Below are 25,817 nucleotides of genomic sequence, written 5' to 3'. Positions count from 1 at the left end.
TGCCACAGCAGAAGAACACAAGTAGCCCACAAAGGGGTCACTCCTGGTTCTTAAGGTCTGGTGATGAGAGGGAAGCACACTGTTGGGCCTCATAAGGCATCTCATACATAAGGCCACTTCTCCAAGGTCAGGAGACATAGCCGACTCACCTAGTACAAAGAAAATAGCACAGAGAAAGAGTCATAATGAGGAGGCAAAGGAATACTTTCCAAGCAAGGGAACACTACAAAACACCAGAAAAAGAACTAAGTGAAACAGAAACTAGCGACCTCCTTGACAAGGAATTCAAACAAAATATAATGAGGATGCTCACAGATATGCAGAGAAGAATGGATGAACACAGTGAGCACATCAGCAAAGAATTGGAAGATATAAAAAGGAACCAATCAGAAATGAAGAATACAATACTTGAAATGAGAAATTCACTAGAGGGACTCAATAGCAGAGTAGAGGAAGCAGAAGAACAGATCAGCGAGCTAGACGAAAGATTAGAGGAAATCACCCAAGCAGAACAGAAAAGAGAAAAAGGAATTAGACAGAATGAGAACAGTGTAAGGGAACTCTGGGACAATATCAAGCATGCTAAAATTCAGATTGTAGGGGTCCCAGAAGGAGAGGAGAGAGACAAAGGGGCAGAAAATTTATTTGTCGAAATAATAGAGGAAAATTTTCCTCACCTGAGGAAGGAAACAGACATCCAAGTTCAGGAAGCACAGAGAGCTCCAAACAAGAGACGCCCAAAGAGGCCCACACCAAGACATATTATAATCAAAATGTCTAAAATTAAAGACAAAGAGAAAATCCTAAAAGCAGCAAGAGAAAGGCCACAAGTGACATATAAAGGGAAGCCCATCAGGCTGTCCGCAGACTTCTCAGCTGAGACCCTACAGGTGAGAAGAGAATGGCACGAAATATTTGAAGTGCTAAAAGGAAAAAACCTACAACCAAGAATACTCCATCCATCAAGGCTGTCATTCAGAATGGAAGGAGAGATAAAGAGCTTCCCAGACAAGCAAAAATTAAAGGAGTTTATCACTAAGAGACCAGTTCTACAAGAAATGCTGAAGGGACTTATTTAAGTGGGAAAGTAATGACCACAAATAGAGATAAAAGAAAAAAAATTATCAAAAAACCCCAAAAGAACAACAAGAAAAAACAGGCAATAAAATCACTTGTAAGGTAAAAGTATAGTAAAGGCAGCAGATCAACTACCTGTGAAGATAATATGAAGGTTAAAAGACAAATGTACTAAAATCACCTATTTCAATGATAAGAGGGTAATGGATATACACACACTAAACAAAAGACTATATATGATGTGAAAAACATAATGTGGGAGGAGGGGAGTGAAAAAGTAGAGCTTTTAGAAAGAGGTCAAGCTAAAGAGTCTATCTACTCAATATAGACTGTTATATGCATAGTATATTAAATAGGATCCTCATGGTAACCACAAACCGGAAACCTATAACAAGCAGCAAAAAAAGTAAGACAAAAGAAATCAAACATATTACTAAAGATAGCCATCAAACCACAAGTGAAGAGAGCAAGAGAAAAAGAAAGGAACTGAGAAGAACTACTAAAACAGCCCAAAAAAAGAAAAAGTGACAAAATGGCAATAAATACATATTTATCAATAGCTACTTTAAATGTCAATGGATTAAATACTCCAATCAAATGCCATAGGGTGGCCAACTGGATAAAAAAAACAAGATCCATGTATATGCTGCATACAAGAGACACACTTCAGACCTACAGACACTCACAAACTAAAAGTGAAACGATGGAAAAAGATATTCCATGCAAATGGCAAAGAAAAGAAAGTGGGGGTAGCAATACTTACATCAGACAAAATAGACTTTAAATCAAAAACTGTAATAAGAGACAAAGACGGGCACTACATAATGATAAAGGGAACAATCCAACAAGAAAATATAACACTTGTAAATATCTACGCACCGAACATAGGAGCACCTAAATATATAAAGCGATTATTAACAGACATAAGAGGAGAAATAGACAGTAACACAATAATAGCAGGGGACTCTCACACTCCACTTACACCAATGGATAGATCATCCAAACAGAAGATCAATAAGGAAACACTCGCCTTAAAGGACACATTAGACCAGATGGACTTAGTAGACATATGCAGAACATTCCATCCAAAAACCACAGAATACACATTCTTTTCAAATGCCCATGGAACATTCTCCAGGATTGATCACATATTAGGCCACAAAACAAGTCTCAATAAATTTAAGAGGATTGAAATAATACCATGCATCTTTTCTGACCACAAAGGTATGAAACTGGAAATCAACTACAGAAAGAAAACCAGAAAAGCCACAAAAATGTGGAGATTGAACAAAATGCTACTGAACAATGATTGAGTCAATGAAGAAATCAAAGAAGAAATCAAAAAATTCCTGGAGACAAATGAAAATGAAAACACGACATGCCAAAATCTGTGGGATACAGCAAAAGCGGTTCTACGAGGGAAGTTTATAGCAATTCAGGCCTACCTCAACAAAGAAGAAAAATCCCAAATAGACAATCTAAAAGTGCACCTAAAGGTACTGGAAAAAGAACAACAAACACAGCCCAAAATCAGCAGAAGGAAGGAAATAATAAAAATCAGAGCAGAAATAAATGAGATAGAGACTAAAAAAAGAATAGAAAAAAATTAATGAAACCAAGAGCTGGTTCTTCAAAAAGATAAACAAAATTGACAAACCCTTAGCTAGACTCACCAAGAAAAAAAGAGAGAAGGCTCAAATAAATAAAATCAGAAATGAAAGAGGAGATATTACAACGGACACCTCAGAAATACAAAAGATAATAAGAGAATACTATGAAAAGCTATACACCAACAAATTGGATAATCTAGAAGAAATGGATAAATTCTTAGAAACATACAACCTTCCAAAACTGGACCAAGAAGATGTAGAAAATTTGAATAGACTGATCACCAGTAAGGAGATCGAAACAGCAATTAAAAACCTCCCTAAAAATAAAAGTCCAGGACCAGATGGATTCCCTGGTGAATTCTACCAAACATTCAAAGAAGACTTAATACCTATCCTTGTCAAACTCTTCCAAAAAATTGAAGAGGAGGGGAGGCTTCCTAACTCATTCTACAAAGCAAACATTATCCTGATACCAAAACCAGACAAGGACAACATAAAAAAAGAAAATTACAGGCCAATATCACTGATGAACATCGATGCAAAAATCCTCAACAAAATACTAGCAAGTCAAATACAACAACACATTAAAAAGATCATACATCATGATCAAGTGGGTTTCATTCTGGGGATGCAAGGATGGTTCAGCATCCGCAAATCTATCAACATGATACACCACATTAACAAAATGAAGAATAAAAATCACATGATCATCTCAATAGATGCAGAGAAAGCATTTGACAAGATACAGCATCCATTTATGATAAAAACTCTAAATAAATTGGGTATAGAAGGAAAATACCTCAACATAATAAAGGCCACATATGACAAACCCACAGCAAATATCATTCTCAGTGGAGAAAAACTGAAAGCTATCCCTCTAAGAACAGGAACCAGACAAGGATGCCCACTGTCACGACTCTTATTTAACATAGTATTGGAAGTCCTAGCCAGAGCAATCAGGCAAGAAAAATAAATAAAAGGAATCCACATTGGAAAAGAAGAAGTGAAAGTGTCACTCTTTGCAGATGACATGATTTTATATCTAGAAAACCCTAAAGAGTCCACTAAAAAACTTTTAGAAATAATAAAGGAATACAGTCAAGTTGTGGGAATCAAAATCAATGTACAAAAATCCGTTGCGTTTCTATACACTAACAACGAAGTAGCAGAAAGAGAAACTAAGAATACAATCCCATTTACAATTGCAACAAAAAGAATAAAATACCTAGGAATAAACTTAACCAAAGAGGTGAAAGATCTGTACACCGAAAACTATAAAACATTGTTGAAAGAAGTCGAAGAAGACACAAAGAAATGGAAAGATATTCTGTGCTCTTGGATTGGAAGAATTAACATTGTTAAAATGTCCATACTTGCTATAGCAATCTACAGATTCAACGCAATCCCTATCAAAGTTCCAACAACATTTTTTACAGAAATAGAACAAAGAATCCTAAAATTTATATGGAACAACAAAAGACCCCAAATAGCCAAAGGATTCCTGAGAAAAAAGAACAAAGCTGGAGGTATCACACTCCCCAATTTCAAATTATACTACAAAGCCATAGTAACCAAAACAACATGGTACTGGCACAAAAACAGACACACAGATCAATGGAACAAAATTGAGAGCCCAGAAGTAAACCCACACGTTTATGGACAGCTAATATTCGACAAGGGAGCCAAGAGCATACGATAGAGAAAGGAGAGTCTTTTCAATAAATGGTGTTGGGAAAATTGGACAGCCACATGCAAAAGAATGAAAGTAGACCATTCCCTTACACCATGCACAAAAATCAACTCAAAATGGATTAAAGACTTGAATGTAAGACCTGAAACCATGAGACTTCTAGAAGAAAACATAGGCAGTACGCTCTATGACATTGGTCTGAGTAGCATATTTTCAAGTCCCATGTCTGACCGGGCAAGAAACAAAAGAAAAAATGAACAAATGGGACTACATCAAACTAAAAAGTTTCTGCACAGCAAAGGAAACCATCAACAAAATGAAAAGACAGCCTAACAATTGGGAGAAGATATTTGCAAACCACATATCAGATAAGGGGTTAATATCCAAAATATACAAAGAACTCATACAGCTCAACAACAAAAAAACCAACAATCCAATTAGAAAATGGGCAAAAGATCTGAACAGAGATTTCTCCAAAGAAGAAATACAGATGGCCAACAGGCATATGAAAAGATGCTCAACATCATTAGCTATCAGGGAAATGCAAATCAAAACTACAATGAGGTATCACCTCACTCCGGTCAGAATGGCTATAATTAACAAGACAGGAAACAACAAATGTTGGAGAGGGTGTGGAGAGAAGGGAACCCTTGTTCACTGCTGGTGGCAGTGCAAACTGGTGCAGCCACTATGGAAAGCAGTATGGAGTATCCTCAGAAAATTAAGGATAGATCTACCACATGATCCAGCTATTCCACTGCTGGGTATTTATCCAAAGAACTTGCAAACACAAAGGCATAAAGATACTTGCACCCCTATGTTCATTGCGGCATTATATACAATAGCCAAGACATGGAAGCAACCTAGGTGCCCATCAAGGGACGAATGGATAAAGAAGATGTGGTGTTTATACACAATGGAATACTACTCAGCCATAAGAAATGACAAAATCCGGCCATTTTTGACAACATGGATGGAGCTTGAGGGTATTATGCTGAGTGAAATAAGTCAGAGGGAGAAAGTCAAACACCATATGATCTCACTCATAAGTAGAAGATAAAAACGAGAAAAAAAACTCACCAAAACACATAGCATTGGAGATTGGACTGGTGGTTACCATTGGGGGAGGGGGGAGGGCACAAGGGGTGATTAGGGTCACATGTGAGGGGATGCACTATAATTAGTGTTCGGGTGGTGAGCATGATGTAATGTATCCAGAATTTGAAATACGATGTACATCCGAAAAAAATAAAAATTAAAAAAAAAAAAGAAATTTATCCATAGAGATTCTTTGAGGTCTAAGTTGAAGCTGAGGACTTACTGTTTTTCCTGCCAATCACTTTGGCGCGCTACCAATTAATGACTCCCTCAAGTTAGATTTTCCTTTTGACATTTTTCAGACTATATAGGTAACAGGAATCCAAATCCACAATAAGTCCAACTTGTGGTTAATAATTCCCAGGGGATTATTTTAATTTTACTTCTACCAACCCCGGGATGGAGACCGTCAGTTTCCTTGCCATTCTCCTCTGCTTGCTGGGGCGTCACTGTGGGAAAGCTCTTAGGAGTCCCATTTTGCTGTGAGAATCTCACTTTCATTCTCCACCTTGGGTGTGCGCTGGGCTTCACCTTCTGTCCCCTGTACCTGGTGCAATCATTAAAACACAAGCTCAAGGACTCCAAATTTTGCCAAAGTTTTCCAGGGTGGATGCTGGCTTTGGCACTTCCGGATTTCCTGGTTTTACTTCACATTGGAGATTGGCACATACTTAATTTTCCCACAAGCTTAATGTTAAAAAAAAGATTTGAAAAGCTTTCCTATTCAGCATTTGAATTATTTTATTTGGGTGGGTTATTCAGGGTATCAATCTGCCATTCTGATGGAAAAAAGAGATTTCCCATAATATATGATTTTCTTTTATACACTCTTATCTTCTTAGCATATGTCTCTTAGCTGAATATGTTGTAGTCATAAATATTTAATGATTAAAATCTTTTTATCATTACTTGGGTTTTTTTTTCTGAATAGTTAAAAATTTTTACTTTCAATTTACTGTCAGCTTCTTTCTCCCTCTTAGCCGTCTAATATAAAACAGGCAATTGAAAAATGACTGTCTGAAAAGCGGTGCAGTCAGCCTGATGTGATTAGATGTCATGACAGTGATGTGGCTTAATTCTTTGGCCGCATAATCATCTCAAGTTCTTTGCCTCTGGGTTGAGAACTTGGAGATTAGAGGTGATTTATTGTTTTATTTACACACAAAGTGAAGGGGAAAACCATTCTACACTTAGCTGGAAGTGTTCTTGAGAGAGAGAGTCTCTCAAAAAGCAAATGGGGATGTAGGGGTTAGAAATGAGACCAGAATGGCTATGGAAATGTTATTTCAGCCAATTTAACAAAATCTACAGAAATAATTACGTTAGAGTGGAAGAAGGTTGCTTTTTCCCAGATTTACTGGGAAAGATTAGTTACTTTCCCCGATTAGTCTGGGATCAGGCTCGGAAGATGGCTCAGAAAGAGACACATACGCTCACGTACATACATGCACACACACACTTGCATACTTACACAGACACACACTACAAACACACACAAGTAAGTAGTAGTTACTCAAGTGGGAGAATTTGGCAAGTGAGTCATTGGGTTTTGTTTTTTATTTTCTCTCCTCCTCCGAATTCTCAAAGTAATGTGTTCATTAAAAAAGCACTGGAAAGTCCAGAAAAATCACCCATAGTGCTACTTCCTAGTAAAAACAATGGCAACGTTTTGGCACATTTCTTTTCTTTGCGTTTATTAAATATAGATCAGCTTGTATAAGCAATTACACTGAATCCTGCTTTTCTCTCCCACTTAGCATTTCATATTAGGCGTATCCGCATGTTTCCAAATAGTGTTTTAATCACAGCAAACTATTCCTTCATGCGAGTGGTTCACAATGTCCCTAATGCCCTCTCATTAGGCGCTGAAGTTGTTACAATTGTTCCAGGAATAAAATGAGTCACTGTTTTTATATCTCACTGTCTCCTCTGTCTTGGTCCTAGAAAAATAGTGAAAGATTGCTTTCAGTTTCCAGGGTCAGTGAAATCCCTGGGAGGTTCGAGTTCAGCCGTCAATCTGTTGTTACCCCAGCATCCTCCGTGAGGGTTCCCCCGTCTAATTCCCACCCTCCTCCTTGCCACAGCAGGCCTTTCAAAGCATTTCTCCCAACCGCATGTAGTATGTGTTCCCCTTGCAGGGAGTTCTAATAAATGTAAAAAAAAATCCCCCATCTCATTACATTTCAGGTGCTATTTTAGCCCCTGTTGCATACACGATACATTAGTGCCTGGGGCACCCACTGGTGCCTTGTGAAAAGGCTGAATTACTCTAGACCTGCACTGTGGACGAGCATCTGAAATGTGACTAGTTCAAATTGAGATACTGTGTAACTGTAAAATACACAGAGAATTTCAAAGAATTCATATGATAAAAACATAAATTATCTTATTCACAATATTCTTTATATTGATTGCATGTTAAAGCAAGAATATTTTGGACATATTGGATTAAATGAAATATTTTATTAAAATTAATTTTTAAAATATATTTTTAATGTGGCTGCCAGAAAATTTAAAATTACATATGTGGCTTGCATTTGTGGTTGGCATCACATTTTTGTTGAGAGGCTGATTTAGAGCTCGGAGCTGGAGTCTGGGCCCCATACTAACACCCCCTCTCTGGAAAGTGCACCCTCCCCTGCTCTCTGCTCAAGCCTCCAAATCCCGGGGGAGGAGAAACCGCTGTCTCATCCTCTCTCCACACCCAACCCACCATAGAGCGTGAATTACGGCCTGTGGAAACAGAGGCTTCTGTAGAGCATGAGAGAATTAACTTGGCTGGTCACGCTATTTTACTAACTGTAAGGTCCATTCTGCGTTAACTTGGGTGAGTGACAGTTACTCCCAGGTGGAACAGATGGAGCCGTAAAGTGCTTCCCAAATACTCTGTGGCTTCGGGCATTGACTGCAGCCTTGAGCCATTTTCTTCTCCCCGATCCGACTTCAATCACTCGTTTTGCAGAAGCCCTCAGCTCCCTTGTGCCTGCTCTCAGGGATTCCAAGCTGAGACTCCATGCACCTTTTTGCCATTTCAGCTGCCAGGCAGATAAAAAATGGCTGAGAGCAGAGCTCCCTGCTCCGAGCAGCTCAAGGGGAGAAGGCTGGAGCTGGCCCAAGCTGATTCAGGAGGAGCCTGCGATGACTGAGCCAGTTTCCCAGGATGCAGCAGTTTTGCAGGCCTGCCAGGACACTTCAGCCTCCTAGACAACTCAAGGACTAGGACAGCAAGAGTTGGGTTACTGAGTGATGGCTGACACACTGTCTTGAACCCTGAGGCAGCAGTGTGTGTGTGTTCAGGCCTTCATCAGGAGATGGCCCAGGAACAGACAGAGCCTCTGGGCTGGGAGCCAGCCCCTGGGTGTGGCTTCATGTGGCTCCTGATTTCTGAACTGTCAGGACTGAAACTCTGAGGGCAGCTGAGATTGCTAGTTGCCCTAACCCACTTATAAAACTGGCCAAGCTCCCATCTAACCACATGTCCTTGTGCTCTCAATTATTTTTATCAAGAGCCTCTGTTTGCACAGAGTCGTATTTCTTGCCATGTTCGTTTAGTCTTTTTCCACTGGCCCCTTCCCTTCAGGCTGGTAGAGGCAGAGTATTCCTTACGGCTTGATGCCAGTTGAGTCTTTTCCAGGTATGACTGGAAGGGGCCTGGCACATTCCCCTCTGAAGCAGAAACTTTCAGGCTGCCTAGTTCCTGGGAACTGAAGTCTGGGAGCAGAGACAGATGGTGGGTATTCCTCACTCACGCATGTCCTGAGCATCTGAGTGCCCTTCTGCTGTGGACTAAGCTCCAGGCCAGCTGCTAAGAACTCAGATGAATCAGGTGTGAACCCACCACGCGGAGCTCTATAGCCTGTGGAAAGTGATGAGTGCCACTCAAGAGCTACACAGAGTAACCGGGAATTCAGTCGGGGAGCAGACAGCTTTGAGCAAACAGGAAGGGGAGGAGGCCATCATGGGCGTTTCACGAAGGTGCAGTTTGAGCTGGCACTGAAGGGAGACTATAGTGGGCTCTAGAGCAGTGATTCTCAACGTCGGTACTATTGACCAGAAAATTCTCTTTTGCAGGGGCAGTTCTTACATTGCAGGATGTTTAACAGCATCCCAGCCTTCTACTCACTAGATGCCAGTTAGACCCCATCCAGCTGTGACAATCAAAATGTCTCCAGACATAGCCAAATGTCCCGTATGGAGAAAAATCACCCTAATTGAGGACCACTGATATAAAGGAATAGGCAAAAGAATATTCTAGAGAGAACAAAAAACACATGAGCAAAGGACAGGCTCTGAATGGACAGCTGGTGACTCTGTTTCCCTGGAATGAAGAAGTGTGTGATGAGGACTCTCAGGCAAAACAGTGAGAGTTTGGAATATAAGCTCCACAGAGTGGGAGTTTGGGGCGGGGGGAATCTGTTTGTTCCACGATGACACCTAAGCACCTGGAACAGCGTCTGACACATAGGTGAAACTCAGTGGTGTTTGTCGAGTGTAAGAGAGTCTAGGATCACTTTATAGAGGATTGAGGAGTGTTGGTTTTGTTCAAATAGGGAGACATTTGAATATTTTGGAGTAAGAGAAGGCAACCCATTCTAGATATCAGGAATATTAATCAGACAATCATAAGTCAGGAAGATTAGGGAAGAGAATGTAAGGAAATTTCCAAAAGGCTGCTGCAGGTGTCCAGGCAAGAGGTAATAGGAGCTTAGCCACAGATAGCATGTGGAGGGAGATGAGAAGTTGCACATGAGAGCAAAGATTTGACTGTGGGTGATGGGAATAGGGTGGGGAAGGAATGGTGATGTGTAAAAGTAAGGAACACAGAAGAACAAAGAGGGAATGTGGAAAATTATTTAATTACTTACATTTTGCATTTAAAGAATTAACATCGATCTTTCCTACACTCTTCCAAAAAGTTGAAGAGAAGGGAAGACTTCGAAACTCACTTTACAAAGCTAGCATTACCCTGATACTAAAGCCAGACAAGGCCACTCCAAGTAAAGAAAATTACAGGCCAATATTCCTTATGAACCTCGATGCAAAAATCCTCAAAAAAAAAAAATAAGCAAATCAAATTCAACAGCTCATTAAAAGTATCAAACAGCACGATAAATTGAAATTTATCCCTGGGATGCAAGGATGATTCAACAAATGCACATCAATAAATGTGATACACAACATTAACAGAATGAAGGATAAAAATTATACAATCATCTCAATAGATGCAGAAAAAGCATCTGACAAATGTCCACACCCTTTCATAATAAAAACTCTCAACAAATTAGGTATAAAAGGAATGTACATAATAAAAGCCACATATGACAAGCCCACAGCTAACATCCTACTCAACAGTGTAAAGCTGAAAACTTTTCCTCTAAGATTAGGAACAAGACAAGGATGTACACTCTTGCCATCTATATTCAATATAGTACTAGAAATCCTAGCCAGAGCAATTAGGCAAGAAAAGGATGGGGGTGAGGGGGAAGCATCCAAATCAGAAAGGAAGAGGTAAAACTGTCTCTGTTTGCAGATGACATAATCTTATATCTAGAAAACCCAAAGACTCCACAAAAAAAAACTGTTAGAAGTAATAAATTCACTAAAGTTGAAGGATACAAAATCAACATACAAAAATCATTTGCATTTCTATACACTAACAAACTATCTGAAAGAGAAACTTAGAAATCAATCTCATTTACAACATCAAAAACAATGAAATACTTAGGAATAATTTAATCGAAGAGGTGAATGACCCATACACTGAAAACTATAAGACATTGATGAAAAAAATTGAAAGAACACAAATAAATGAAAAGATATTCCATGTTCTTGGATTGAAACAATTAATATTGCTAAAATATCCATAGTACCCAAAACAATCTACAGATTCAGTGCAGGCACTACCAAAGTTCTAAAGGCATTTTTCACAAAAATAGGAAAAACAACCCTAAAATTCATATGGAACAACAAAAGACCCTGAATAGCCCAAACAATCTTGGGAAAGAAGAGCAGAGCTGGAGGCATCACACTTCCTGATTTCAAACTATATGTCAAAGTTACAGTAATCAAAATAGTATGGGACTGGCATAAAAATAGAAACATGGTGAGTCTGGCTAAGGGTTTGTCAATTTTGTTTATCTTCTAAAGAACCAGCTCTTAGTTTCATTGATCCTTTTTATTGTTGTTTTAGTCTCTGTTTCTGGTCTGATTTTTATTATTTCCTTCCTTCTACTGACTTTGGGCTTTGTTTGTTCTTCTTTTTCTAGTTCTTTTAGGTATAAGGTAAGACTGTTTATTTGAGATTTTTCTTGTTTCTTGAGGTGGGCCTGTATTGCTATAATTTTCCCTCCTAGTAATGCTTTTGCTGCATCCCATAAGTTTTGATATGTTGAGCTTTCATTTTTGTTTGTCTCTAGGTATTTTTTAATTTCTCCTTTGATTTCTTCATTGATCCAATAGTTGTTCAGTAGCATGTTGCTTAGTCTCCACACATTGTGACCTTCCCAGCTTTTTTGTTGTAGTGGATTTCTAGTCTCATAGCATTGTGGTCAGAAGAGATGTTTGATATGATTTCAATCTTCTTAAATTTATTGAGGCTTGCCTTGTTTCCCAACATATGGTCTATCTTTGAGAATGTTCCATGTGCACTTGAGAAGAATGTGTATTCTGTTGTTTTTGGATGGAATGGTCTCTAAACAGGTATTAAGTCCATCTGGTCTAGTGTTTCATTTAAGGCCACTGTTTCCTTATTGACGTTCTGTCTGGATGGTCTATCATTGATGTAAGTGGGGTGTTGAGGTCCCCTACTGTTATTGCATTGCTGTCAGTTTCTCCCTTTAGGTCTGTTAATAATTGCTTTATATACTTTGGTGTACCCATGTTAGGTGCATATGTATTAACAAGAGCTATGTCTTCTTGGTGGGATGTCCCTTTTATCATTATATAATGGCCATCTTTGTCATTATCTTTTTTATCTTGAAGTCTGCTTTGTCTGATGTAAGTATGGCTACACCTGCTTTCTTTTGCTTGCTATTTACCTGGGGTATCATCTTCCATCCCTTCGCTCTAAGCCTATGTTTGTCTTTAGAGCTGAGATGTGTTTCCTGGAAGCAGCATATTGTTGGGTCTTATTTGTTAGTCTATCCTGCTACTCTGTGCCTTTTGATTGGTGAATTCAATCCATTGACATTTAGAGTAATTATTGATATACAAGGGCTTAATACTGCCATTTTATCTTGTTGTCTGATTGTTCTATGTTTCCATTGTTTCTTTTTCATTGTATTTCTGTCTTCCATTTCAGTTTGGTGGTTTTCTGTGATGCTTTTCTCAGTTTTCTCTTTATTTATGATTTGTGACTCTGCTGTGATTTTTTTGTTTTGTGGTCACCACAAGGTTTGTATAAAAGGTCTCATAGATGAGATAGTCCGTTTTCTGGTAGACTCTTATCTCCATTAGCCTATAGAGGTTCCATCCCTTTCCTCTTCCTTGTCCATATTTTTGTTGTCACAAATTGTTCTTTTTCGTGTTGTGAATTTGTAACTAAATCGAAGTGGTTATAGTTATTTCTGATGCTTTCTTTTCCTTTATCTTTTATTTTATAATTAAGTGTTTGCTAACCTATTCTGATATAGAGCTGCCATTTTCTGATTTTGTCTGTCTAATTATCTCCATGCTCAAAGTTTTGTAAACTTTTGCCTTTTTGTTTCAGGCATGACAGCTCCCTTCATCCTTTCTTGTAAGGCGGGTCTAGTGGTGATGAACTCCCTCAGCTTTTGTCTAGGAAAGCTTTTATTTCTCCATCATATCTGAAGGATAATTTTGCTGGATAGAGTATTCTTGGCTGATAGTTTTTGTCTTTCAGTATTTTGAATATATTATCCCATTCTCTCCTAGCCTGTAAGGTTTCTGCTGAGAAATCTGCAGAAAGCCTGATGGAAGTTCCTTTATAGGTTATTTTCTTCTCTCTTGCTGCCCTTAATACTTTTCTTTGTCATTGACTTTTGCCAGTTTTACTATTATATGCCTTGGAGAAAGTCTTTTTGCATTGATGTAATTAGGAGTTCTATCGGCTTCATGTACTTTCATGTCCAGTTTCTTCTCCAGGTTTGGGAAGTTCTCAGCTATTATTTCTTTGAATATGCTCCCTGCTCCATTATCCCTCCCTTCAACCTCTGAGATACCTATAATCTTTATGTTACTTTTACTAATTGAGTCAGATATTTCTCAAAGAATTTCTTCACATTTTTTTAAAAGAGAGAAAACTCAAATTAAGTAAAATCAGAAATGAAAGAAGAGAAATTACAACAGACACTACAGAAATATAAAGGATTATAAAAGAATACTCTGAAGAGCTATATGCCAACAAATTGGATAACCCAGAAGAATCAGATAAATTCTTAGAATCATACAACCTCCCAAAACTGAACCAAGAAGAAATAGAGAACCTGAATAGAGCAATCACAAGCAAAGAGATTGAAACAGTAATCAAAAACCTCCCAAAAAACAAAAGTCCCAGACCAGATGGCTTCCCTGGTGAATTTGACCAAACATCCAAAGAAGACTTAATACCTGAATTGTGAATTGTGCAGCATGTAGATTAGATCTTAGGTTTAGCCCTGGGATCCTCTTCTTTCCCTCCCTGTCTTTTAGATACTCCTTACCACACTGCCCCACTGTACTGTTATCTCTTGACATGTGAATTGCATCCCACCGAATTTGTAGTCTCATAGAGTGTGAGTATTATGCTTTCCACATAATTATTCAATAAATATTTGGGTAATTGAAAAAAATTTTGCATTTTGGAGGTGTTGAGTTTGAGGTCTATAGATATCCAGGTGGAGGTATATAGCCGACAGTTGGAAATACAGTTGTTGAGCTTAAGAGAAGAGTCAAGAAGTGGGGAATATGGGCATCCTCTGTGTGCAGGTCTAGTTGGATGAGACTGTCAAGTATGGGGCTATAAAGGACAGCCAAGTCAGAATCTCTCATGGTGCCCACATCTAAGTGTGTGTGCTGAGACTAGTGGCTGTCCGCTATTATCCATCCTCACCTTCTTCCACAATAACAGGACCCACATTTATAGTTGGGCAGAGAGTTGTCTGAAATAAAGACTATATATCCCAGCTTCTCTTGTCACTAGCTGTGGTTATGAGACTAATTTTAGTCAAGAGATTTAAGAATCAGTGTCATGTAATTGTTTTCAGGAACCAGTCCTTAATAGACATTTGACACGTACCCTTTGTCCCTTTATTTTTTCCCCATGTTCCATCCTGCTTCCTGGAATTGTGATGTGAAGGGCTGGAGTTCCAGTAGTCTCCTTGGGACGTGAGGATGGATACTACATCCTAAGGATGGAATAATAGAGGCTGGCACGGGACCAGGGCTCTAGATGACTCTGTGGATCCACTATACCAGCCTTTGAATGCTGACCCCCAGAATTTGACATAAGGGAGAGATGAAATTCTATATTGCTTAAGCCACTGTTATTGTGGGTCTCTGTTGCTTGCAGACAAACCTAATTGTAACCGACACAATAAAAGTAACAGCAGATGGGGAAGAAATGGCCAGAAAATTAGAACAGGAGTGATACAGTGTCATGGAAACCAAGGAAGGAAGAATTTCAGAGAGGCGGTAACCCCACAGTGCGGAAGAGAATGAGGCCTGAGAACAGACACACTATATTTGACAGCTCAGAGGTCATGGTGGTTTTAGGTAAACACTGTCCCAGGTTAACTGTAAACCAAATGAAAAGCCTCCTTGCAGCATCTGCAGATACTCATGACCCTCCAACAGACCTACGTTTGGTGTCTGGAAGGTGCCTGAGTATTATGAGGAGAGAAGAATATTTGCACACTCACCTCATATCCGTGGACTGTACCAGCCTTCAGGGCATTTGTTAGAACCCATAGTCATTGTGAAGGAGCTTCAAGGTACTGAGGGTGGAGCACGAATGAAGGGCAAGGAGGCTTCCCCCCCACCGACACCCTCTTCTCTTGGCTGATGTTCCTGGTCCTTCACATCTCACCAACAGCCGCAAGTGCTTAGACAGGCACTCCCTGCGCCCGCTGTGGTCTCTCATAGCTCCCTAAACTTGCCTTCCATCTTTCCCCTTGTTTACTAGCTGCCTGCCTCAATGGTTTGTAAGTTCCGCGAGGCCTTGGGCCCTGAGTGGTTCATTCATTGCGGTGTCCCCAGGGCATAGCCGAGTGTCTGGCAAAGAACAGGAGCTCAAGTTAGTGTGTGAAGTTTCTCCTTGCAGCGCCTGCCTCAAAGTCTTGGTCTTTTGCTTAGTTTGTTCTGGTGCACGAGGGGGCACTTTTTGACGTTGCTTTCTCTCTTGGCTTGTCAAGGTTTTTGTCCTAAAAAGTGGTGATGAAGAAGAGAGGAGAGACAGGGATTCCTGGTTGACATTCGCCTGTGCTGGGGTGGATAGTATCTTACTTAATTTCCCCTTCGCTCATTGAGGGCACCAGGGAACCAATTAGCATATTAATGCCATGTGGTGCTCAAAGGTCTCTCAGAAGCTGGAGGAGTAAAAGTTCCCCCGGAGTACCTTCCCGTATGAGGGTCCTCTAGTAGGTACTCTGGGTCAGCATCTACTAGAATGGCATTTCAGATACGGAGAAGGACTGGCCTTCTGCATCCTCACATGCTGGCCTCCACCTCCCCTCGGGCCTTGTATCCTCATTCCCTGCGCTCCAGTGACGGCCATCAATCTTCCCAACACATCTTGGCCCCCCAGCTCTGTGCCTTGGCTCAGGTGCTTCCCCCTCCTGAATGTCCTCTCTCCCGCATCCCTGCCTCCCCCAGGCTGCCCATTCTCAAGACTCATTAAATGCCATCCTCTCTGGGAAGCCCTCCCTCGCCACCCAGCAGGCACACGTCTTTCTCCTCTGAACTCCAACAACACCTGCTGTCTAGTGTTCCTTTGAAAATTAGCGCATTCTGTCTTTGGCATTACGGTTATTTTCAGGGGGACATTCAGCTTCTTGAGAGGGTGCTGTCTTGGGCTTCTGTGCAGCCCTTGGATATCTAGCAGACTGCCTTGTACGAAGTCGCTATCAGTAAATGACAGGTTGCAGCATCCTGTTCCTTAGCTGTGCTCTCCTTTTGCTGAAGTGAAGAAGAAAACAGCAACACGCACAGTACCACAGCAGCCCCTGCATCCCCCAGTTACGCGGCTTTCACGGCTTCTCATCTTGGACCGTCAGATAGACGAACCACAAGATGCAGGGACTTAATTTATTTTCCTATCTCAAAAAATCCCACAACCTGCTGTGGCTGGTAACTTATAAACTGTAGTAGATGAGTATAAGTAAGATGCATGTAATTGTTTTAGAAACAAGCTTTAAATAAAGACTTAAATTTCAGTGTCTCTTCTCATTGGATTTCCTGACACGTTGGAACTGATCTGAGGTCTCATTGCAATTGTAAACTATACACGAGCCTCTGAGGCTCTTCAATCCGGAAAGCAGGACTAGAGATAACAGAATGGTGAGCACCTCTGAGCAGCACGGCCGTTTGATAGAACAGTTCGCAGGTTACATTTTGTCAGCCGAAAGAACGACAGCTGCATTCGCCCCAGGCTGCGGAGTGCCTCCGAGCTGCTCCTCCTCTGCCTCTGCTCCACTGTCGAGGGCCTTTGGCTGAGACCGGGGGCAACAGGCCACAGTCAGAGCAATAACCTCCTCTTGTGACATAAATAAGATTCTCATTATCAAACGCTCGTTTTGCAACCATTCCTCATAGTGACTATTAGTTAGTATTCTCCAAATAGGACATATAAATATAGATATAGATATAGATAAGAGGAGATTTATTGTAGGAGTTGGTTCTCATGGTTATGGAGGCTGAGAAGTCCTACAATCTGGTGTCTGCAATCTGGAGACCCAGGAGAGCTGATGGTGTAATTCAGTTCTAATCCGAAGGCCTGAGAACTGATGCTATGACTCCCAGTCCCAAGTCAAAGGCCTGTGGACCTGTGGGCTGCTGGTGGAAGAGCCAACGTCCAAAGGCCCAGGAGCTCCAGTCTCTGAGGGCCAGAGAAGATGGACCTCCCAGCTCAAGAAGAGAGAGTAAATTCACCCTTCCTTTGCCTTTTTGTTCCATTCAGGCCCCCAACGAATTGGATGATGCCCACCCACATGGGTGAGGGCGGGCCTCTCCACTCAGTCTGCTGAATCAAGTGCCAACCTTTTCCAGAAACACCTCCTCAGGCACACCCAGAGATACTGTTTCACCAGCTACCTGGGCATCCCTTAGCTCAGTCAAGTTGATGCAGTTGGTGCATAAAATTAGCCATCACAGTGACAGTCCCAACATCCCATTTTAATTGCATTAGGGCTCATTTTAAGCAACTTGGCCAAGTCAGAAACACAGTCCCTTAGGTACAGCCCCAGCTTATTCGGGGGTTGGCATGAAGGCACATTTACCGACGGTAGGGGTAATACAGACGAAGGAGGGAGCAATGAGGGTCTTGGGACACAGCGTAAAACTGTGTCCGTGCACCAACTCTCGCTAGCACACCAGCCACGATGGCTCAGATAGTGTCTCCAAAGGCAGCCCTCTCCTCTCGAGCTTTCAAGCTTGCACTTGGGCTGGGGTAAGTCCCTTCCTTGTTTTAAACTGTTATGTTTGTTGTAAGTGTGTTATAAAAAGTTATGGACCAATAACCCTACTTTCTTACCGACAGATTTCTTGCTGAAGCATGTCAAGTCAGAAATTACTGATGATTCTTGAAGGACGAATATTAGGACCAATTTAAAGGCACAACACCACACGGCAATTTGCCCAGGTTAGAAGAAAGGAAAATGACTCCCTTCTGATAGGAGGAAGAATCCTAACACAGAAATCACCGGATTGCCTGATAGCACACATCTAAATAGAGAGCGGGATTGTGTTCGTCTTCTTCATCTGCATATAGAATAAAAAGATTCAAGAATACTTGGTTGTCAAAGAGATGATGGGGAATTCTAAGGCGGCAGCACAATGCCCTATATTTGGAAGAAATCAGGGACCTTCTTGCTAAAAGAAGTTCTGAGACAGAAAGAAAGTTGTTTCCGAGGGTTTTTGCCACAGAAAGCCATGGGCAAGTCCAATATGAAGAAAAATTTTATATGATTTAGATAGTTGCATCCTCCCCACATCAACAACAGATAAATTAAGCTGTGATTGATAGTGGTTAGTGGTTTTCTGGTTTTTTTTTAATTTGTACAATGTGATGTTTTTTGTTAAAATGTACAACATGATTTAACACATACACATTGTGAAATGACTACGACAATTAAGTTAATTAAAGCCTCCATCACCTCACACAGTTACCTTTTGTTTTTTCGGTGGTGAGAACACTTAAGATCTATGCTCTTAGCAAATTTCAAGTACACAGGACAATTTTGTTAACTATAGTTGCCACGCTGTGCAGTACATTGGATCCTCAGAACTCACTCATCATATAACTGGAAGTTTGTATCCTTTGACCAGCTTCTTCCCACTCCCCGCAACTCCCAGCCCTTTGCAGCCCTGCTCTATTTGCCGGCATTCAACTTTTCTTTTTTTTGATTCCACATCTAAGCAACCTGAACAGTATTTCTGTTTTTATGTCTGGTTTATTTTACTTAGCACAATGTCCTCCAGGTTTATCCATGTTGTCACAAATGGCAGGATTTCCTTCCTGTTTATGGCTGAATAATATTCCATTGTGTACATATACACCACGTTTTCTTTATCTAGTCATCCATCAACAGACACACACATTGTTTCCATATCTTGACCATATTGAGTAATGCTGCAATGAACATGGGAGTCCAGATAGCTCTTTGAGATGCTGATTTCATTTCCTTTGGATATATGCCCAGAAGGGGAATTGCTGGATTGTATGGTAGTTCTATTTTTAATTTTTTGAGGAACCTCCATACTGTTTTCCATAATGGCTGCAGCAATTTACTTTCCCCCCAACTGTGTATAAGAGTTCCTTTTCTCTACACCCTCACCAGTACTTGTTATCTCTTGACTTTTGATAGCAGCCATCCTGACAGGTGTGAAATATCTCACTGTGGTTTTGATTTGCAGTTCCTTGATGATTAGTGGTGTTGAGCACCATTTCATATACCTGTGGGCCATTATATGTCTTCTTCGGAAAAACATCTATGCAGTTCCTTTGCCCATTAGATAAATTGGACAAATAAAATTGGGTTATTTGGGGTTTTTGCTATTGAGTTCTATGAGTTCCTAATATATTTTGGATATTAACCTCTTATCAGATATATGGTTTGCAATATTTTCTCCCTTTCCATAGGCTGCCCTTTCATTTTGTTGATCGTTTCCTTTGCTGCATGGAAGCTTTTTAGTTTGATGGAGTCCCACTTGTTTACTTTTGCTTTTGTTGCTTGTGCTTTTGGTGTCATATCCAAAAATTCATTGCCAAGGCCAATGTCAAGGAGGCTTTCCCCTATGTTTTCTTCTAGGAGTTTTATAGTTTTAGGTCTTACATTTAAGATTTTAATCCATTTTGAGTTGATTTTTGAGTATGATGTATGAGTCCAATTTCGTTTTTCTGCACATGGATGTCCAATTTTCCCAACACCATTTGTTGAAGAGACTATCCTTTCCCCATTGTGTCATTGTGTATTTTTGGTGCCCTTGTCAAAGATTAGTTGACCGTATATGCATCAGTTTGTTTTTGCTCTCTCTATTCTGTTCCATTGGTCTATGTGTGTGTTTTTATGACAAAATCATACCATTTTGATTACAATAGCTTTGTAATATAGTTTGAATCAGAGAGTATAATGCCTCCAGCTTTATTCTTCTATCTCAGGGTTGCTTTTGCTATTCAGGGTCTTTTGTGGTTCCATACAAATTTTAGGATTTTTTTGCTATTTCTGTGAAAAATATCATTAGAATTTTGATAAGGATTGCATTAAATTGGTTATTGGTTTTCATGTTTTCCTGTGATTTCCACATATCCTGTAAGTGAAACAATGTGATTAAGAGCATGAATTCTGGAGCCCGCCAGACAGGCTGGGTTTTAATCCTGGTTCTGACATTTACTGACTTAACTTTTCTGTGCCTCAATTTCCTCATCAAAAAAATGGAGATAGTTACAGTCCCTATCTAATAAAGGTCTTTAGAAAGATTAATAGAGTCAGTACCTGGAAAGTTCTTAGAACAGGGCGTGGCACATACCAAGCACTGTGTAAACAGCGGCGGCAGCTGCTGTTCCTACTGCTATTATTGGGGGTGAGGGAGGTGAGCAATTTTTAAGAACTGTAATTCAGAATTATTGAGAAAAGCAATTGAAAGAACATGGACCCTAAATTTAGACACACCAGGTTTCAAGTTCAGCCTCTAGCTGTGTGAACTTAAGCAAGAAACTTCATATATATATATAATACATGTATATAATTATTATTATTTTTGGTGAGGAAGATTGGTCCTGAGCTAACATCCATTGCCAATCTTCTTCTTTTCGCTTGAGGAAGATTCACCCTGAGCTAAAATCTGCGTCAATCATCCTCTATTTTGTATGTGGGACACTGCCACAGAATGGCTGATGAGCAATGTGTAGGTCGGCACCCAGGGTCCAAAGCCACAAACCCCAGGCCACCGAAGTGGAGCAAGCAAACTTAACCACTATGCCACTGGGCTGGCCCCAAGAAACTTTGTATCTTTATGCATCAGTTTCTTTGTCTATAAAATGGGTGTCGTGTTAGTATACACACTGTAGAGTTGTCAGGGTTAAATAAGTTAATCGAAGAGTTCTCAGCATAGTCCTGATACATAGCAAATCCTCAAAAATATTAACTCTGTTTCTCACACCATGATTAGTGCTTCACCTTCTTTAAAGAATGCTTTCAGTGGTTCCCTATCAATTTAAATTTAGTTATTTTAGTTCTTTTGAATACTTAACACTTGCCTGTCTTAATAAATTATTATTATTATTTTTTCTTTTTTTTTAGATTTTATTTTTTCCTTTTTTCTCCCCAAAGCCCCCCGGTACATAGTTGTGTATTCTTCGTTGTGGGTTCCTCTAGTTGTGGCATGTGGGACGCTGCCTCAGCGTGGTCTGACGAGCAGTGCCATGTCCGCGCCCAGGATTCGAACCGACGAAACACTGGGCCACCTGCAGCGGAGCGAGCAAACTTAACCACTCGGCCACGGGGCCAGCCCCAATAAACTATTATTTTTGTAACATAAAATGAAAGGCGTAATTGAGAGGGAAAGTGTGATGCTTTCTTTTTCTCACTTAAATGTACTTGGAGGGACTCTAATGATTCAGATCACAGGCCGTTACCAAGGCCTCATATTTTACCTGTTGGCAACCTCCCTAATTACAAGAAAAGTACCAAAGAGAAAATATACATCTCTACAGGGCTAATCTCAAGAACTTAGCCTATCAAATGGTGAATGCCACATGCGATTAGGGAAAATAACAGATTTATGGAAACAGATATTGCAGAGAGAGCCATCCTTCTTCTTTGGAAATATGGGAAATAATCTTTTTCTAAAATATATTTTGGAAACACTCAAGAGAAATACAAAGCCAGGGATGCTCTTAGATTTTTATTTCATACAGTGACATAGTTGAAGTGAATGCCTAGAGCCATGGCAGCATTTGGCTCTCTAAGTAAAGCAGCACTGGCCGAACGGCAGAGATGGGGCACTGTCCCAGAAAGAAAGACAGGTCAAGGTTGCAGGCTCGTGCATCCCACTCGTTGTGGACTTCATCAAGGATCAGGTCTGAATCAGCATGAGATATGGCTGAAGCTACAAGGACCAGACACCGTATCCTTAGCTGGAAGAATGAAGAAACAGATGTATAGGTGACTTGAGGTTAGGGGTTGGCAAACCACAGTCTGAAGTTCAAATCTGGCCCACCATCTTTTTTTGTAAATAAAATTTTATGGCAGTACAGCCATGTCCATTTATTTGTGTATTGTCAATGGCTTCCATGTTACAACAGCAGAGCAGAGTAGTTGCGCCAGAGACCGTATGTCCACAAAGCCTAAAGTATTTAGTCTCTGGCCCTTTACGGAAAAAGTTTGCCTACTTCTAATCTAAGTGAAAGTTAACCAATTCTGTTCAACTAAAGAACCATAAACAATGTTAAAAAGTAAATGGTAAAATGGAGAAAATATTTGCAACAAATGTAATAAATAATAGATTAATAGCTTTAAAATAACTATAAAATATAACAGCTATAAAATGTAAAATACAAAAATATGCTGATATCTAAACCAAAAAGAAAAACATGAATGGTACCAATGGAAAAATAGGCAATGGTGACAAATAGCCAATTCACTACTGAAGAACTACGATCGTATGAAAAATTGGTACCATCACTTATAATCAAGGAAATACAAATTAAAATGATAAAACTATTTTGTCAGTAAAATAGCAAAATTTTTTCTTTTTTTTTAAAGATAATACTCAAGGTTGATGAAGTTACCAGGAAAAGAGATTCTCATATGATCCTAGTGAGAGTGTAATTTGGGGCAAACCGTCTGGAAGAAATTTGACAATATGTACCAAAATCTTGAAAATTTTGCTCTCCTTTTGACCTAAAAAATTCACATCTGGGAATTTTTTCTTAGGAAACAATTTGACAAATGATATGAGTACAAAGGTATTCATGGCAGCAAATTCTGAAGCAATCTGTGAATAAAACAGGATTGGTTAAATAAATTAGGGACATACTGACAATATTACTATGTGGGCATTAAAAATTTTGAATTAGTGTTATGTTTACTGACATGCGAAGAGGTTCCCAATTTAAAAAAATACCTCAGAGCCGACTGCAGGGCCGAAGCTCAGCTTTCAGGTTTACAGGATGGGCAAGGTGAGGCTCAGTAATAAAAACACCACGTCCCCATCGACTGTCAGAACTGGCGGTACCCCTGTGACATCTCCAAGTCCACAGGCCTCCCTGCAGATGCTGAAGTCCAGGTCCTAGAGAGGAGGTGACTCGACGGCGCCACACAACCAGTTAACTGAGATGAGAGTCTGGGTCTGCTGTGAAGAAGGGTGCTTTGTGCCCCCATCACACCCTGGACAGGGACGTCTAGATGTTTCCTGGACAACGTTGTCATAATACTACCCCACGTCCCTGCGTGGCCCGGGTACATCCCCGCAACTCACTCTACCCGAAGCCGTCCTGCTTTAGACGCAGTAGGTGGCTGGAGAGGTCTGTCCTCTGCTCTGTTGCGAGCTCTTTGAGAACAGAGAGCACGTATTATTTAGTTCCTGTATTTCTTAGGTTTAGAAAGTGCTTTAAACCCAGTAGATTATACCTTCAAGTATAGTTGTTGTTTCTGTTTTCTGTTTGCTTGGTTCCTCCTCCCCTTTCACATGGGCTTAGCCTGGCATAGAGGCTATGAGGTCAAATCGCCTGGGTTTGAACAATAGCTCTGCCATTTACCTGCTGTGTGACTTTGACCAAGTTATTTAACCTTTCTGTGCCTCAGTTTCCTTATCTGGATAATGGAGATAAAAATTACACTTACCTCACAGGGTTGTTAAGAAAATTAAGTGGGCCGTGCTTGTAAAACCCTCAGGACAGGGCGTGGCATATAGTAAGCACTATGTAAGGATTCAGTTAAAAAATTAACTGGGCCTAGGAAAGCTCTGACCTGTATGCACTTGAAGGGGCTTATACGGGAAAACCCACATAAATAAACATGTGAGGAACCCAAATGCCAGTCTCCAAGTATATGAGGGGAGAAATCATGGAAAAAACATCCAGATATTTTTGTGCAACTCAAAACCAAAGCAAGGGAACTCAGCGTCTAAGTAGAAAAAGAAGAAAACATCTATTTAGGAACTCATCTGCCTCCAGTTGTTTGTTTCTTTGATAAGCCGATTGGAATGAAAACCCAGCAAAAACATCTGCCTCCCTTGAGGGGGAGAGGGCGGTTCTGAGGCACGGCTGACTGTGCCTACCGTCGGTATCATGCACATATCATCTAAAATTACAGTCAGCGGCACGTAATGGAAACCTAATTGCAGTGGCTTAACCAAATAGGGATTGGTCTTTTCAAAAGCAGCAAGAAGGCCAGGGAGAGGCAGTGCGAGGCTAGCACAGCTGTCCCTCCAGGCGGCAGGAGTCCTTCCCAGGTGACTTCTGTTCTGCTCAAAAGAAGGCTACCGGGCCCCAGGCATGATGTGTGCATCTTCGCCAAGAAGAAAGATAAAGGGGGAAGGGCGAAAGCAGTAATACCCACTGGGTCTTCCCCTTTTAGAAGCTTCCTTGGAGACACCTGCCCTTGGGACTTCCGAGTACATCTTATTGGCTAGAACTGGGGTCATATGCTCACTCCTCTCTGTAAATAAGTTTGGGGAATTAGGTACTTTGGCTGTTCACATTGACCCCCTGAACTTGGAAAGAAGGATGGATATTGGGTAGAAAGTAGCAGTGGGGCCTATTGGAAGAATCTGAACACTTGGTTGAAGAAGCAACCCAGTAGAAAGTAATGCCGCCTGCTGAGACCGGGAAAACTGGGGGAGAAACAGTTTCTTTGGGAGAAATTAGGAGTGCTGTTATGCTAAATGTGAGTTGCTTATCACACATCCAAATGGAGATGTCAAGTCTGCTGCTGGAGATACAGTGTTGGAGCAGTGCGGCCGTCAGGCTGGGCTTTTAAATATGGAGTCATCAACTTTAGATGGCGTCTATTTTTCCCATAAAGATGAAGTAAGACCATCAGCTGAGAGTGGAGAGAGAAAGAGATTTGAAGAGGACGAAGCTATACAGAGAATACGAAAACAAACTTACTGGGGTGGTGGGAACCCTAGGGAGGGCAGTATGTTTTTAATGTTTGTGGTCTTGATCTTGTGCAATCAGTCAGCCAAATTGTGTAATTTTTCTTGAGCAATGTTTGGTTGCTTGGATGGAATCACACCAGAGTGGATTGAACCAGGCTTGGATTTTTCCCTGATGACTATGAGGAGGGGAGAAAAGGACAAAGGAGCTGAGACTGTTTGCAAGTTGATGTTTATAATTATGTGATGGCTATTGAAAAAAAGTTGTGGCTCATGGATTGGCAGTCTTGATAAGGTGAAAAATTATGTTGTCGGGTTCCCTGAACCAATATACTGAAAGGAGAAGAGGCGGAAGTCAGATTATAGGATGCTTGAAGAAGGGCTTTCAGGCATGGTGTAGTCATTAGTAAAAACAAGGTCTAGGATGCGATCTTGGGAGCAGGTGACTGAGATGGAGGAGGAAAAGATTGCTCTAGATAGAAAGTCGGCATCTGAGGGCTGGGTGTGGGCTGAGACATTCATGAGGTTGGTGAAGTTATCAAAATGAGGACAGAACAGAGTGTAAAGGTCTTCATTGAGCCAGGAGCTAA

The sequence above is a fragment of the Equus quagga genome, chromosome 15, assembly GCF_021613505.1.
Source record: "Equus quagga isolate Etosha38 chromosome 15, UCLA_HA_Equagga_1.0, whole genome shotgun sequence".
NCBI classification, from domain to species: Eukaryota; Metazoa; Chordata; class Mammalia; order Perissodactyla; family Equidae; genus Equus; species Equus quagga.
This window is presented reverse-complemented; position numbering follows the sequence as displayed.